Consider the following 14,413-nt stretch of genomic DNA (forward strand, 5'->3'; position numbering starts at 1 on the left):
GGTAAAATAAAATTGGAATAAATTTGTTTGTTCAAATTAGGTTTATAAATATTAATAAATAGGGATTCTAAAATTTGTAGTCTGTTAAAATTAGTGTCTTTCATTAATATTTTAGTATTATCTTCTAATATTTTGTGGGATAATTGCTGGTTGTGGCAATCATGGTAGTGTTGATTTGGAGCTCCGATGTTCAAATGGCAGGTTAAACGGCGTGTCAGTTTTGTGGTAGTCATTCCAATATAAGAAGATGGACGAAGCTTCATACGTTATTTAACTTTAATCGTTACGTTACTTTCGCGCTCAACTCTTATTACGTCATCTGACAGTTTATTGTTATGTTTTATTTGAATTAATATTAAATTGCCTGAAGATGAATTATAAAATTCGAAACGTCGCTTAATAAATAATTATATAATGAATATTGGTGTTCTAATTTTTAATTGAAATTATAATTATAAAAAACTAATAAGAAAAATAGAAAATCTTAATAAAAAATTAAATAACAATAATATAAGCATCGCGTTTAATGAAATATGCTTAAATGAAAATTTGTTACCGAAATTTACTGATATATATATATGTAGACCTATCTCCCTTCTTTCCCCGCTGTCAAAAATTCTAGAAAAACTTTTCTTTAAAAGACTCTCTAATTTCTTCTGCTCAAACAATACTGTCTGCAACAACCAATACGGATTCAGACCCAACCACTCAACTGAGCTTGCTAATCTTGACTTCACTCAGCATATACTAAATGAAATGAACAACAAAAATCTTTCTATTGGCATTTTCCTGGACTTATCCAAAGCCTTCGATGTCATCGATCACAAAATGCTCCTATCCAAACTACATCATTATGGAGTAAGAGGCACAGCTCACAACTGGATGAGAAGCTATCTTTCATCACGGACACAATATGTTTCCATGGACAACATCAATTCAGAACACGCTCCTATTCATTACGGCGTACCACAAGGATCCATACTAGGACCCCTTCTATTTCCTATCTACATAAATGACCTCTGCAACGTTTCGCCCTCAACCAAATGCGTACTGTTCGCAGACGACACCAACCTTCTTTTCACTTCCAACAACCTACCAGATTTCTCTGAACTTATCAATCTTGAACACCAAAAATACTCTAACTGGTTATCCAATAACAAACTAATCATAAATTATTCGAAATGGGCATACATTATTTTTGGCCCAAAAATACTCACCAACCAAGCTCCTAACCTAAACCTATTAATTAATGGCGTTCCTATAAACCGCACCCTGTCAAGCAAATTCCTTGGAATCACCATCACAGAAATACTCTCATGGAATTCTCACCTACAAACTACCTCAGACAAAATCAACAAACTCATAGGCATCTTCCGCAAAATCAAATATATAACAACAACAAGGAGCACTGACGATGATTCATTCGGAATCGAAATATGGCCTTATTTGCAGCATGAATTCGAAAAATAAGTTTATTTTGAATTTTAATAAACTAAACGTTCACCATAAAACTTTAGTGAGAAAAATCGAAAAAACGAACTACAAACATATTAACGCCATATTAACGCCAATCATTCGGTAGAATTTATAGAATATTGTAAATATATATATATATATATATATATATATATATATATATATAGTCTTTAAATTGATGGTTACATAATATATTAATTGGCCCGGGCCCGTGTAATTGTAGCTGATCAATTTTGACACATCAATCACTTGTCGTGGTGCTTTATAGATAACATTTTTGTTATTGTTATTATTTTTATTATTATTATTATTTTAATCTTTTAACTATTATAATAATTATTATTAGACTACTAGGCTATAATAGACTACCCGTTTTATTAATCTTAACTCCACTTCTTTTTATTTTATCATTCTATTTTATTACATCGATTTTTGATTTAATAAACGCACTGTTCACATTATTACTTATTGTTTATTATAATTATTATTTATTATAATTATTGCCGTCAGACTGATCCTCCCGAAGAACCGCAAGAGCATCATGAGCTGTGGAGATGCCAGGTGGAAAGATGTTGTCAGCGAACTGGAGTCACAATTAGGGTTAGTGGGTCATTTTTTGACCAGTAGGTCATTAGGTCATTAAATGAGGTCAATTGTCATTTAATATTGTCATTAGTAAACAAATTAATAATGGCCATTCACTTGGTCATTTATTAGAGCTTTGTAATTGAATAATTTTTGGTAAATAAGTGGTGGCAGTAGGTACGTGAGATAGAATGGCATGGTGTTGCAGTGCACTATTTTGTTAGATTTGCTTGATTCGAAGATAGCGTTGAAGTTGAGAGATGCATTATTTCCGTTAATTTGTATTCCACATGACATTGCAACATTTGAGCTATTATTATCAATGAAATTATTTTTCCTCGACATTACTGATTACCTGACATTCAAGTTAATAATTTTGGATTAATATAAGTTTGTCTTCATTTAATTAACACTTATTTTAGAGGCACCTTATCTATCATTTGTTATGTTTCACTTGACTTCATTTTTTTATTTGTCGTGTAGAGTTAGGAAGCCTGAAGCGGCATTTGAGATAGAACAAGATGAGGACAACAACATGGCAGACGATTGTGATGACCATTACGATGGTCCTCCCTCACCTAAGTGGAAAGTTTTCTAAATTAACTTTCATCTTTTAATCTATTTACATACATACACATACATTAGTTACTATGATCAGACAGATTTTAACAAAATAAATTATCAAAAAGATTGATGACATTGAGCAAATATTTCAGAATTATATTACCTCTCATATATTGATAGCTTGCATTCGCCAACAGCATAATTTTTTCTTAATCGCTTAAAATTTATTTGTCATATTTTACGATACGGTGCGATGGCGTAAGGGTTAAGGTGCTTGGCACTACTATTGCAGTGGCCAGGTTGGAACACAAGGAGATCCCCGCCTCTCACGTGCAAAGTGTGTTGTGTTGATTCCCGTTTATTCTCTTGCGTTGTGTTTGTTGTTGATACGTTTGAGAATTACGAGAGAATTGTAATGAAAATGTATTTTTTTATTTTCCCATAATCTTAAATTTAGGTGATTGCAGAGTTGTTGTTATGATTATAGCATTCGTGTCTTAGTGTAAATGGCTGATTATATTGCTGTTGTCCTTGTCGTCGTCGTTGTTGTTGTTGATGTCATCGCATAATCTTTGATGTTTTCCAAGAATTTTATTCATTAGAGATTTTATGCTACTCAAACAAACAAAGTTTTAATTGAAGCTTTTGTAAATATTTCAGTAGCGCAAGTAATATTGATTCAAGTTTTCATCAAAATTAAAATCAAAGAAACATTTATTGTTTTAAAAAATTGTTGTCCAGTTTTTAAAAGTGGTTACATTTTTATTTTAACATATTGAGTTTGTCACTTCATTGTTTTGTAAATGTTTATGTATAATAGATATTGTCTGGTCAAATGTTTATATGTTTAAACGTTTTTAAGGTTCTTATTTAGAAGTAATTTCCAAAATTTTTCACTATTGCATACCTTTATTTCCTAGTCACAACCAGCTCATCTTTTCTATTTTTAAATCTGTTTAGTTTATTTAAATTTTTCATATTTCTGTTTTAAAATAGTTTGAGCTACGTTCGACATTTTTAACGCCGACATTTGAGTTTAGTTAAATGGAAAATGAATTATTTTAATAATTTTTTAATGAACTTATAATAATCATGTTTTTTTATATTTTCCATTGCGTTCTACTTTACTTTGCTAGCCACATTTTTATGTACAGTAAGAACTAATACTACAATCAGGATCGTTGTAAACATCTACATGCTGTCTTCTTCGTATATGTACTCTACTTGTTGTATGCTGGGTGTGCATGCAAGTGCCCACTGTCCTCATGAATGTTTCCACATGCGAGGCTAGATGTTTATCAGTAAATTTGATGTTCCGATACATTACATAGTTACGTGAAAAAGTTACTAATTTGCAATTAAATTTTTACTTATTCATTTTTTTTATTCACTCCAATTAAACAATGCAAAATATTTTTTTATATTGTGGCTTAATTAGAATTATTCTCGTTAATGAATTTTGTTAGTAAAATGGTTCATTGCCTCAAATAAATTAAATAAAAAGTTTTAACTCTTTCAATTTATATAATCATTTCAATAATTGTTATCAACTTGTAATTTGTTCTGTTTTAGTGGAACAAACTCGAAAGTTTAAATTGAAAGAAATATAAATGATGATGCCTTAATGCATAACAATCTACAAAACAAGATAAACTTAATAGCAGTTACAGTCGGAGGTTTTTGTCGAAGTCGGAATTTGTTAATGGGCCGGAGTCGGATATTTTTTGGACTCTGGAAAGTGTTAAAATTTATTTTTATTTTTTATTCTAAAACTATTTTTTAAAAAATGGTTTTTAGGTGATAAATAGATGTGTAGCGATACGCAATCATCTTTAATACTCGGTCAATCATTCAAATTTATATAGCCCAATCTCTGAAGATTCAACTGGGTTCAACCCAAAATTTGCAAAAACAAACATTTATGAAGAAGTACAAAAAATTAAATAAAAAGAAAATAATTAACATAACATATTAAGATAGTGCTTTCTTCTGCCTTTATAAATCTCTGGTACGCTCACAGTTGGAGTTTAGTGTCCAAGTTTGGTATCATACAGATTTGGTCTAGCAAGAGAAATAGAGAGAGTACAGATAAGAGCAACAAAAATATTAAAATCATGCCATTCTCTGGAATACGATGAAAGATTAAAAAAATTAAACCTTCCTTCATTGTCTTACCGAAGAGTTAGAGGAGACCTAATTATAGCTTATCAAATACTCCACGATTTGATCGATCACTGCCCATCATTGCTGAGGAACAACGTCGCTTTCACCAGAGGGCATAATCATAAATTATGTTCATGTATGGCCAGAAAACATTGCAGAAAATATTACTCTTCAAATCGAGTGGTTAAACCATGGAACGAGTTGCCGGAAGAAGTAGTGAACGCGCCTTCTGTAAATGCCTTCATAGTGTCCTACTATGGTGACAGAATGTTTGACATAGTTTGATTTTGTTGAATTTTAATTTGAATTCATCATTTGAACTATTTTTCGTTTTAAATTTGAATAATTTTTCACAGATTTGATATTTTATGCCTATTTGAATGTTTTTTGTTATTAATTTAATTTGAACGTTTTTTACTAGATTAGGACTTTATCGATTAAGTTTGAACTTTGTTATGATGATTCTGAATTATTCTAGACTACGGTCATTTTAACTGTTGGCCAAGCCGTTTCTCTTAAATAAATAAATAAATAACATAAACGCTATAGTGGCTCAGCAGATGACCCTTGTGTAAGAGCCACTCTGTTATTATGAAAGATACACGAAATTTAAGTCCCTTTTGACTGAGTCTGACTTTGAATGCTTGCGTTGTAGAAACTGCAAAAGTTTTCATCTAGATTGTTCCAATTTTCAATAACTCTTGAACTGAAAAATTTTCCTTTTATTGATCCAAAAATTTTTTTTACTTTTGTTTTTGTGACCTCTTTTGCCACAACCATCCGCAATGTGGAAAAATATCGATATATACGTCATCTTAGTCTGTTATAATTTTGTACGTTTGAATCAGATCTGCGTTTATCCAACGTATTCAATCCACAGTTTCGCAATCTTATATCACATGGTTGTTTTTCATAGTTCTTAATCATCAATGGTTCTGTTATCAGGTCCCTGCTGCTCGTCTTTGAACCTTTTCTATCATTTTTGCTTTTTCCCCAGTAAAGACTCCATGCTTGTATACAGTACTCTAGTTGAAGCTGTACCAAAGTCTTGTACACGTTTAGCATTATTGATTTGTCCCTGTTGTCTACCATTCTTTTTATCATACCAAAAACATTATTGCTACTTTTGTGCTTCGTTTAGAAGGATCTACACTTCTGTGCTCAAATACTCTAAGATCCCTTTTATGATGTGCATGATGGGGCATTTGTCGATGTTAAACTTCATCTGCCAATCTACTGCCCATTGATTTCTCATCAGGTCCTCTTTTAGTTTTTCCACTTCATCATTATCTACTACTACACAGAGTTTGGTATCATCGGCAAATTTAACCATCTTAGACAAAATTCCACTATCGATATCGTTAATAAAAATAATAAACTACAGTGGTCCCAAAACTGAGCTTTGAGGTACACCGCTTGTGCAGCACTTTATCAAAAGCTTTTACAAAATCAAGATATATATTATGTCTACCTACAGCTAAATTCATATCCAAGTTAGCATACGCAGTTTTAAAAAGTTCTAACAGGTTCGTTAGACATGACCGTGTTGACTTTTGCTAATTGTACTATTTTTTCATAATTTTAATACAATTAAAAATAAAATAAAAATAAATAGAGAAAACAAAATTAATTTAAAATTCAGTTCAAGAAATCAATCATGAATCTATTTTAGTCTAAAATAAACGAAATTAACCATATAACAAACAATAAATCATTTAATAATAATAAAAAAAACAATCAAATAATTAATCAAGCGTTAAATCATTGCTAAAATAAATGCGAAAAATTTCTTTCAGTATATTTCATAACATAAATAAAAAATAATTTTACTAAGAAAAGCCATTGATTGCACTGGCTGATTTCAAGTGTTTTTAAATTTTATTTAATAGTGATATTTAAGTACAATTGTGATGCTAAAGTTTAAAAACTGAGTTGGAAATTATTACTCGAAGTCGGAATTTTTGTGAGACTCGGATCCCTAGAAAAAATTGTCGGATTCGGGTTATTTTTGCTATATATTAGACGAAATGTTATAGAATGCATTCACTCCTCCTGACTTCTATGGTAAGGGCGAACTAAGTGCTCAACAATAAGTTTTATACAATGTTCAATATCTTCGGCATCTAGCGCATCAGTTTCACTTAACTTGCCTGAGATTTGTGCAAGACAACATCATCGATCGAGGGTAGAAGGGTTTTGAGATATGTCCAGAACAATGATTTTCAGGTACCGCGGGTGAAGTCCTCAATGGGCTTCAAGAAGTTTTGCTGTGTATGGCCCATTAATGTGATACAGTTTGCCAAAAAAATGAAAAGAAATTAAATTGAAGAGGCGGTTTTCAGAAAAAACTCAAAGCTGTCTTGTGGAAAAAAAGTGTTCATGAGGACTTGAATGAGCACTGTATAAACTAAATAATAATAATTCGTGACAAGCCGCTCATGAGTGCATTTCTTTTGTCAATTTTCACTATCAATTTCTGCAGGATATCAGATGTTATTTCATATATTTATCAAATTTTTTTATTTGAAAAAAATTCTCAATTATTTTACTATATATGAATGAATTTTTATCGTTTTCTGATATTTATGGTGTTACGCTCTTTCACATTACAAACGTAAGCACTGTTAACCTGCCTCCCAACATTGTTGGCTTGCTGCTGTAAATGCCTAAAGTCTCCATTAAATGTTAATGCGTGTGCGTGATATAGTTCTAGCCTAAAATATTCTGTTCATGTCAATGAAATTAATTACTCTTTCCAGGCTGAAAAATGAGCAGCACGGTAAAATGAATGATTTAAGATTGCGTCACTTAACTTAATGTGTGGAGTGTTCGTTTGAATCATTCATCTACTGCACGCAATGTTGGTTTGATTTATTCATCTGGATCTGCTGTACGCAATGTTCATTTGAATCATTCATCAGCCGTATACATGTTTGTTTGAGTCATCAGCTGTATGCAATATTCGTTTGTAGCATTAAACTGGTTTCGTGCCGCGGTCTCTTAACAACTGGAAAAAGCTGCCGACAATTATTTCCAGACTGGTTAATGAAAGTAAAAAAAGGCTTACAAATTAACACCAACAAACCAGAATGCATGGTTGGTAGTATAAAATACCCATTCTAGTCTGCTACATAAGCATTAACGAAAAACAAGTGAAACAAGTCAACAGAATTTGCTATTTAAAAATAATATCATTTTTTGTTGTATATGTTACGCAAATATCAAAAGAAGGATAACCATGGGAAAAAAGCGGCGTATTCTAAAATTAATAGTTTTCCTACTAATTGTAAAATCCGCATGTCTACAAAATTTAAACTTTTAGAATGCATGTTTTCCTCTGCTCAATTACAGGTAAGAATGTTGGACGATATCTGAAGAAATGAAAAAAGAGTTGATGCCGCTGAGATGTGGTTTTTGAGAAGAATCATGGAAATTATTAAGACAACAGAATGAGAAAACTACTTCAGATAATCACACGAAGACAATTATAATTTTTGGTCACATCATAAGAAAAAGAAATGTGGAAAATTTTAGAGGAAATTGCTCGAGGAAGAAATCGTTATTGACAACGGCTTACATTTTTATGAAATTTTTTCCACTGAACAAATGTTCCCACACTTCCTGAAAGGATAAGGCACAAAATAAGAAGTCATCATTGTTATTATCATTATTATTAATATTATAATATTATAAACAAAGGTAAAGACAAAAATTTCCCTTCTCAAAACACTTGAAAAAAATATATAATAAATGTAAGTAAATATATTTAGGCAAACTGGCAATATAGACAACATAGTCAAAAAATAGTTGGCTGGGGATGATGTCTGATGATGACGCAAAAATGTATATATTGTATAATGATGACGTAATAATGTATATATTGTATGATGATACGTAATAATATAATTTGTAATAATGGTAATGACTATGATTCCGTTGGTAGTTGGAGTGTATGTTGTTTGTAATGGAAAGGCGTCATTCTTATATTCCTCATTAAGTTTAATGGCGAAATTAAAAAACAGAAACCCGTAGCTTGTTTCTCAATTTATATAAATGAATATAACATTACTAGATATACATAGGCTTTTAAAAAAATTTTTAGTTTTTGAAATTATTTTTGGCTAGCTAGGGTTTAATTTAATTTAGAATTTTTTAAACCGAAAATATTGTTTCCTTTGTGATCAATTGGATGTTTGGACGCAAAATATAAATAACTTTTTCTTTTTTTTCAACTTGTAGCTTGCAAAAATTCGCGAGTTCAAGTGTTGTATTCAGAATAAATTTTCGAAAGTAGTTGAAAAAAAAGAATAAAGCAAGGCGCGAGCAAAGATAGCATTTTTGAGGTCATGCGTGAAACCGCTCTATACACCCATACATAACTTCCGTATGAGTTATAATGAAATTGTACAAAAACGGATTGCCTGATGCATTCGCGTACTTTTTCTACGGAAAAATATTCTGGATTTTATTATTTATTATTGCAGAGTAAGGTCGTGTAAGAGTATGCAAGAAGAATGGTTGTGTTCAGTGCTTCACCACCAAAATCTAACAATTATTTGTTACTAGTCGTTTTGTTATCATAATCTTTTAGACAAGATTGAAATTTTAAATTTTAAGGTAAATTTAATTAATTTTATATTTTATGAAATTGTATTTTGTGTAAAAGAATTATTAATTTTATAAAACGTGCTTATGTTTGTTTTTTATTTTATTTTTGATATCCAACATATATGATTTCAAAAACATCGATTGATTTTTATTATTTAGTCCATGAAAGTATTTTTTTTTAATTATTTTTTTTAATTGATTCAAATTTCTCACAATAACTATCATTGTGACTGTTATAGTTGTGAAACAAATAAAAATTTTGATGACACAAAACTGCAGAAGTAGAATCCGTTGGAAAAAATTCCCTGTGAATGAATGTTGGCTTGGGCTGGCTATACCAGGTGGAAATTTGCTCGTTGAACACACCTCTCATTCAAATTTGAACATTTTAAAAACAATTTCTGCAATATAATACTATTATTTTTAATCTCGTTGTGTAATATATCAATTTCCTTAATAAGTCACAAAATCTAAAAAATAGCCATTTTAAGATTTGCAATCAACTTATTCTACTGCGATGTAGTAAATCACGAAATTCTAAACACCAAGATTTTAATTTAATTTTCTTACGCTTGAGTAATTTCATAGTTTTTGCAGACTGCCAAATAACAATTGAAAGAATTGTGTTAAAATTTTTAAACTCATTTTAAATACCATTGAATATAGTTAATTGAAATTCGGTAGTCAGAAATTTATAGTGGGTCCATAAATTTTATGAAAACAGTTGAATTTTATGTGTCCGTAAATTTTATGAAAACGGTTGACGACACTTTTTTGGCTCATCTCACAATTTTACGACAATCTTCATATTAAAATCCAACGTTTTTTTTACAAAAATTATGCGAATGTTTTTTTCAGTTGGCAGCTTCTAATCAAAATTTATAAAATGATTTTATTCCATTTATTGTAACCACAAATAAATTTTTCATTATGGGGGTTTCAGTCCTAAAGTTTCCCTTGTCTACGTCTTTGCCTTAAAACAATTGAGAAATGAAATTTCATAGCAATAACTGATGATCCCATAAACATAAGCATCCCACTTACATAAACTTTTGACTTTGGTATCTGGAAGTTTACGTTTAGCGAGATGGCGGCACGTTTTCTCGGTGGTTTTGTAATTTGGGTGGATTCTTGTTTTTTACTTCGGAACAAGTGAGTTCTCTTCTTTTTTACTATGACTATTTTTTTCTATATCTTTTCCTATAACTTGTAAATATTATTATGACTTATTCTAGAGACTTTCTCTTAACCCTTAACATACCAAGCCAATGTCATCAACATTGTTTACCAAGCTGGGGTCCTCAAGGGACCCCAATTATTTTTTGATATTTCTCAGTTATTTGATGATTATTGGGTGTTTTAAGATATTTTTTAGTAAAACAAGTATTCTGAGCATAATTGATTTATCTTTTCATCGATTATTCAAAATTTTCATCCGTTTAAAATAATATAATGAAAAATTTATTATAATAAAAATAGGTAAATGTTATGTATGTATATATTATATTTATAAATTTATATATATCAATCATTGGTTGCTATCCCTGCAATCCTTGGCGCATGTCAGTGGTGATTGTCTTCCTGTGTGTTTCACAGACAAAACGTTTACATTCTCCACACACAGACTGTGTTAACTTTTTTGTCTTTGTTTCTGGGACAGTAGGAACATCTTCCCCTTTTGATCTGCTGCTGCCTTGATGCTGATGGTATATTTTGGGTTGTAGTGTTGCGTGCTACAACTACTCCTGCAGCTTCAATTGCTTTGACAACTGGAAGGTGGAGACCATTTAGATTGGTTGCCCTACGTAGAATGTTGGTTTGGTCAGTTCTTTGCCTAATTCTAACAAAAATTGATATCTAATATTCTTCATATGTCTATTCCAGTCATTGTTTTTCGACATCCAAATTATGAAGGCATTCAGGGCACCAATATCGAGCATATTCATGAAAAGTCTTAGAGGCCATCTTGAGGTTCGTCTAGCATAAGAATATTCTCTAACCAATTTATCTGCATTGTCCACTCCACCCTTAGTATTATTGTATTCCAGTATCATGTTGGGCTTCCTGTGACTTTCAGAGGATACTGAATTATCTAGAGATTGAGTTGAGAGTAAACGGACTGTTTTGTTTTTCTTTGGGACATAGCTAACTACCGCTACCCCGTTAGAAAATATAAATTTTGATGAAAGTATGTCTCGTCCTCTTGCATTTTCTATAACTGCAGGAATATCAGTTTTTTTTAGCTCTCAATGTTCCTGTCATGGTGATGCTTTTTTGCAGCAAAAATTCTGCAGTCTTCACGGATGTAAAAAAAAATTGTCTGTAGTGACACCTCTTCCAGATCCACCAAGTCACATACTACGCGGTGTCCTAAATTTTTCTCTGGTGCATTTCCTGGAAGCTTTCCAGTGTAGACTTGTAAGTTGTACAAATATGAAGGCCACCCATATTTTTATTCCATATTTTGCTGGTTTTGATTTCATGTACTGCCTCATCGGACATTTGGCGTAAAAAGCGTTTGGCAATTTATTACAAACCAATCCCAAACTTCACGAATAGCTGCGTTTGGCAATTTATTACAAACCAATCCCAAACTTCACGAATAGCTGCAAGTTTATCAGTTGTTCTACTTTGAGCACGTGGTAATTTGTCGTCAAACCTGATAAATTGAAGGATGAGTGCAAATCTGTTTCATGCCATGGCAGCAGTAAAAACAGCACGACGAATATATATCTGTCGTCCACATTTCAGAAATATTTTCCTTTCTACAGCGAAGAGCTCCAGCAATCAGCAGAACACCAAAAAATGCTTTTATTTCAACAGGGTCTACATCTGTCCAAGCTTTCTGTTCATACGAATCAGCAGTTGCATTGAAATCATTAATAACTCTAGAAGCTTCAGCATTGGTGAAGGTGCATATAGCATCCACAATTCGGTTGTCAAAGAACCAGTTGAAAATTTGAAAATTTCAGATATCGTCGATGCAACATTAATTGCGCGTGTTGGCCCGGGTGATCCCTTGACAATGTTATATTGACGACGGCGAGATGATGGTGGCACAGAACTTGTCCATCTTCTACCTGATTTTATTGTGAATTCATCTTCATCCGAATTTGTATCCGAATTTTCACTAGCACTGTCACTATATTCAGAATTTACTTCAAGATTGTCCTCCAATTCTGATGCATCTCCTGCTGGTATAAATTCTTCATCAGATTGTTCCAATACATCTTCCGGGTCACTGTCACTGATTTCACATTCATCTAACATTCGGAGAATCTCATCTGTAGTTTGTCTACGAGCCATTTTTCTTATTTTCAAACGTTTACGTTTATATTTTATGTTATCAAAATCTTTACAGCAAATTATAAACTTTATTTGAAACAGAAAATAATAATTTTCAACGGAAGTTTTGCAAATGGAGGACAAATTAAAAGTAAGTAAGATGAGCAAATATTCAGTAAAAATGCAGAATAATACTTTTTAATACTGAAACCTTTAAAATGTGTCTACGATTTCAGCCATAAGTGTTAAAAAACAAAAACACAATCGGTAACATAGTGTACCAAGCGGGGTCCTGCTTTTTTATTTTTTTTACTGTTTTTGAAATAACGTATAATAAAAACAACAATGGAATATTTATTGCTACCCTAATCGAGAGGAATAGAAAAATCGTGGTGGAATTTGTTTGGTTACTTTTGACAGGGTTAAGGAAAACTACTCTCTGGGGTCCTTGAAGGACCCCCCTTGGTATGTTAAGGGTTAAGCCTCTCTAACACTCCTTTGTCTCAGACGAGAGTATAGTACGGCGGCGAATGTTTTACTTTAATCTTAGAGCTAGTAATAACAATAAAAACAATGTATCTAACTCTAACAAAAAATAAATATAGTTAGTAACAATAATTATATTATAATAATAATATTAATTGCAAGTATAATACCTTTATTAAATCCCATTCTATGTAATTAATACTAACGAGAAGAATAATAACTCTATTAATTTAAATAATATAACTAGATTTAAAAATACCAATATCCAACCTATCTCTACATTTTCACTATTTAATATTAACATAAGAGACAAGATCAATTAATAAAAAATCGCTCTATATCTATCAAATAATCTCTTCCTCCTTGCCTGATTTTTTTTAGTCTTACTGAAACTTGGCACAAGGACTCTAACTCTCCCTCTCTTATTCTTGCTACTCCAGCTTTCTTGAACTCTCTAGACCTCCAAAAAATCCTCTATCATCTTCTCATTCTTCTTATGAGGGTATCGGTCTATTTTATAAATCTCTATTTACTGCTTCCAATATTACTTCCTTTCCTTTAATTTTTCTTCTTTTGAATTTTTCTTCTCTCACTTTATTTTTAGATGAGTTTTACTCACTCGCTGAATCTCTCTACTCTTTTTCTATTTTTTTCTATATTTCTGGTGACTTCAACTTGCACTTCAATAACTTATCATGTTCTTACACTCGTAGATTTAATGATATTTTGTCTCTTTTTAACTTAACACAATATTGTTCTTTTCCTACCCATACTTCTGATAACACTATTGATTTTATTATAGCTTCATCTTTTTCTAAGCCTATTAATATCTCTGTTCTTTATTCTGATCGCCTTATTGAATCTGTATTTTTTTTAGATTTCCTTCCTTCTAATTCATCTGTCTATTTCTAAAAGATGCTGGTCTTCTCTTAATAAAGATATTTTTCTTCAATCTCTTATTGTAACTATTTTTGATACTACCTTATTTTCTGATGTTGATGATTTTGTCTATGCTTTTAATATCTACATTACTTATATTCTTGATAAGCTTATTCCTCTTAAATCTTTTACTTATAGGCTCTATTCTTGTAAGGCTCCTTGGTTCGATTATGCTTGTTTAGTAGCCAAGAAAAGTGTTAGAAGACTGGAGAAAGCCTATAGGTTAAATCCATCTAACTTTTTTTATTTTATCTATGAATCTGAATTAATTAATTATAAATATCTACTATTCTCTAAACACTCTACT

This window comes from Helobdella robusta (genome assembly GCF_000326865.2).
Source record: "Helobdella robusta unplaced genomic scaffold HELROscaffold_2, whole genome shotgun sequence".
Taxonomy (NCBI): domain Eukaryota; kingdom Metazoa; phylum Annelida; class Clitellata; order Rhynchobdellida; family Glossiphoniidae; genus Helobdella; species Helobdella robusta.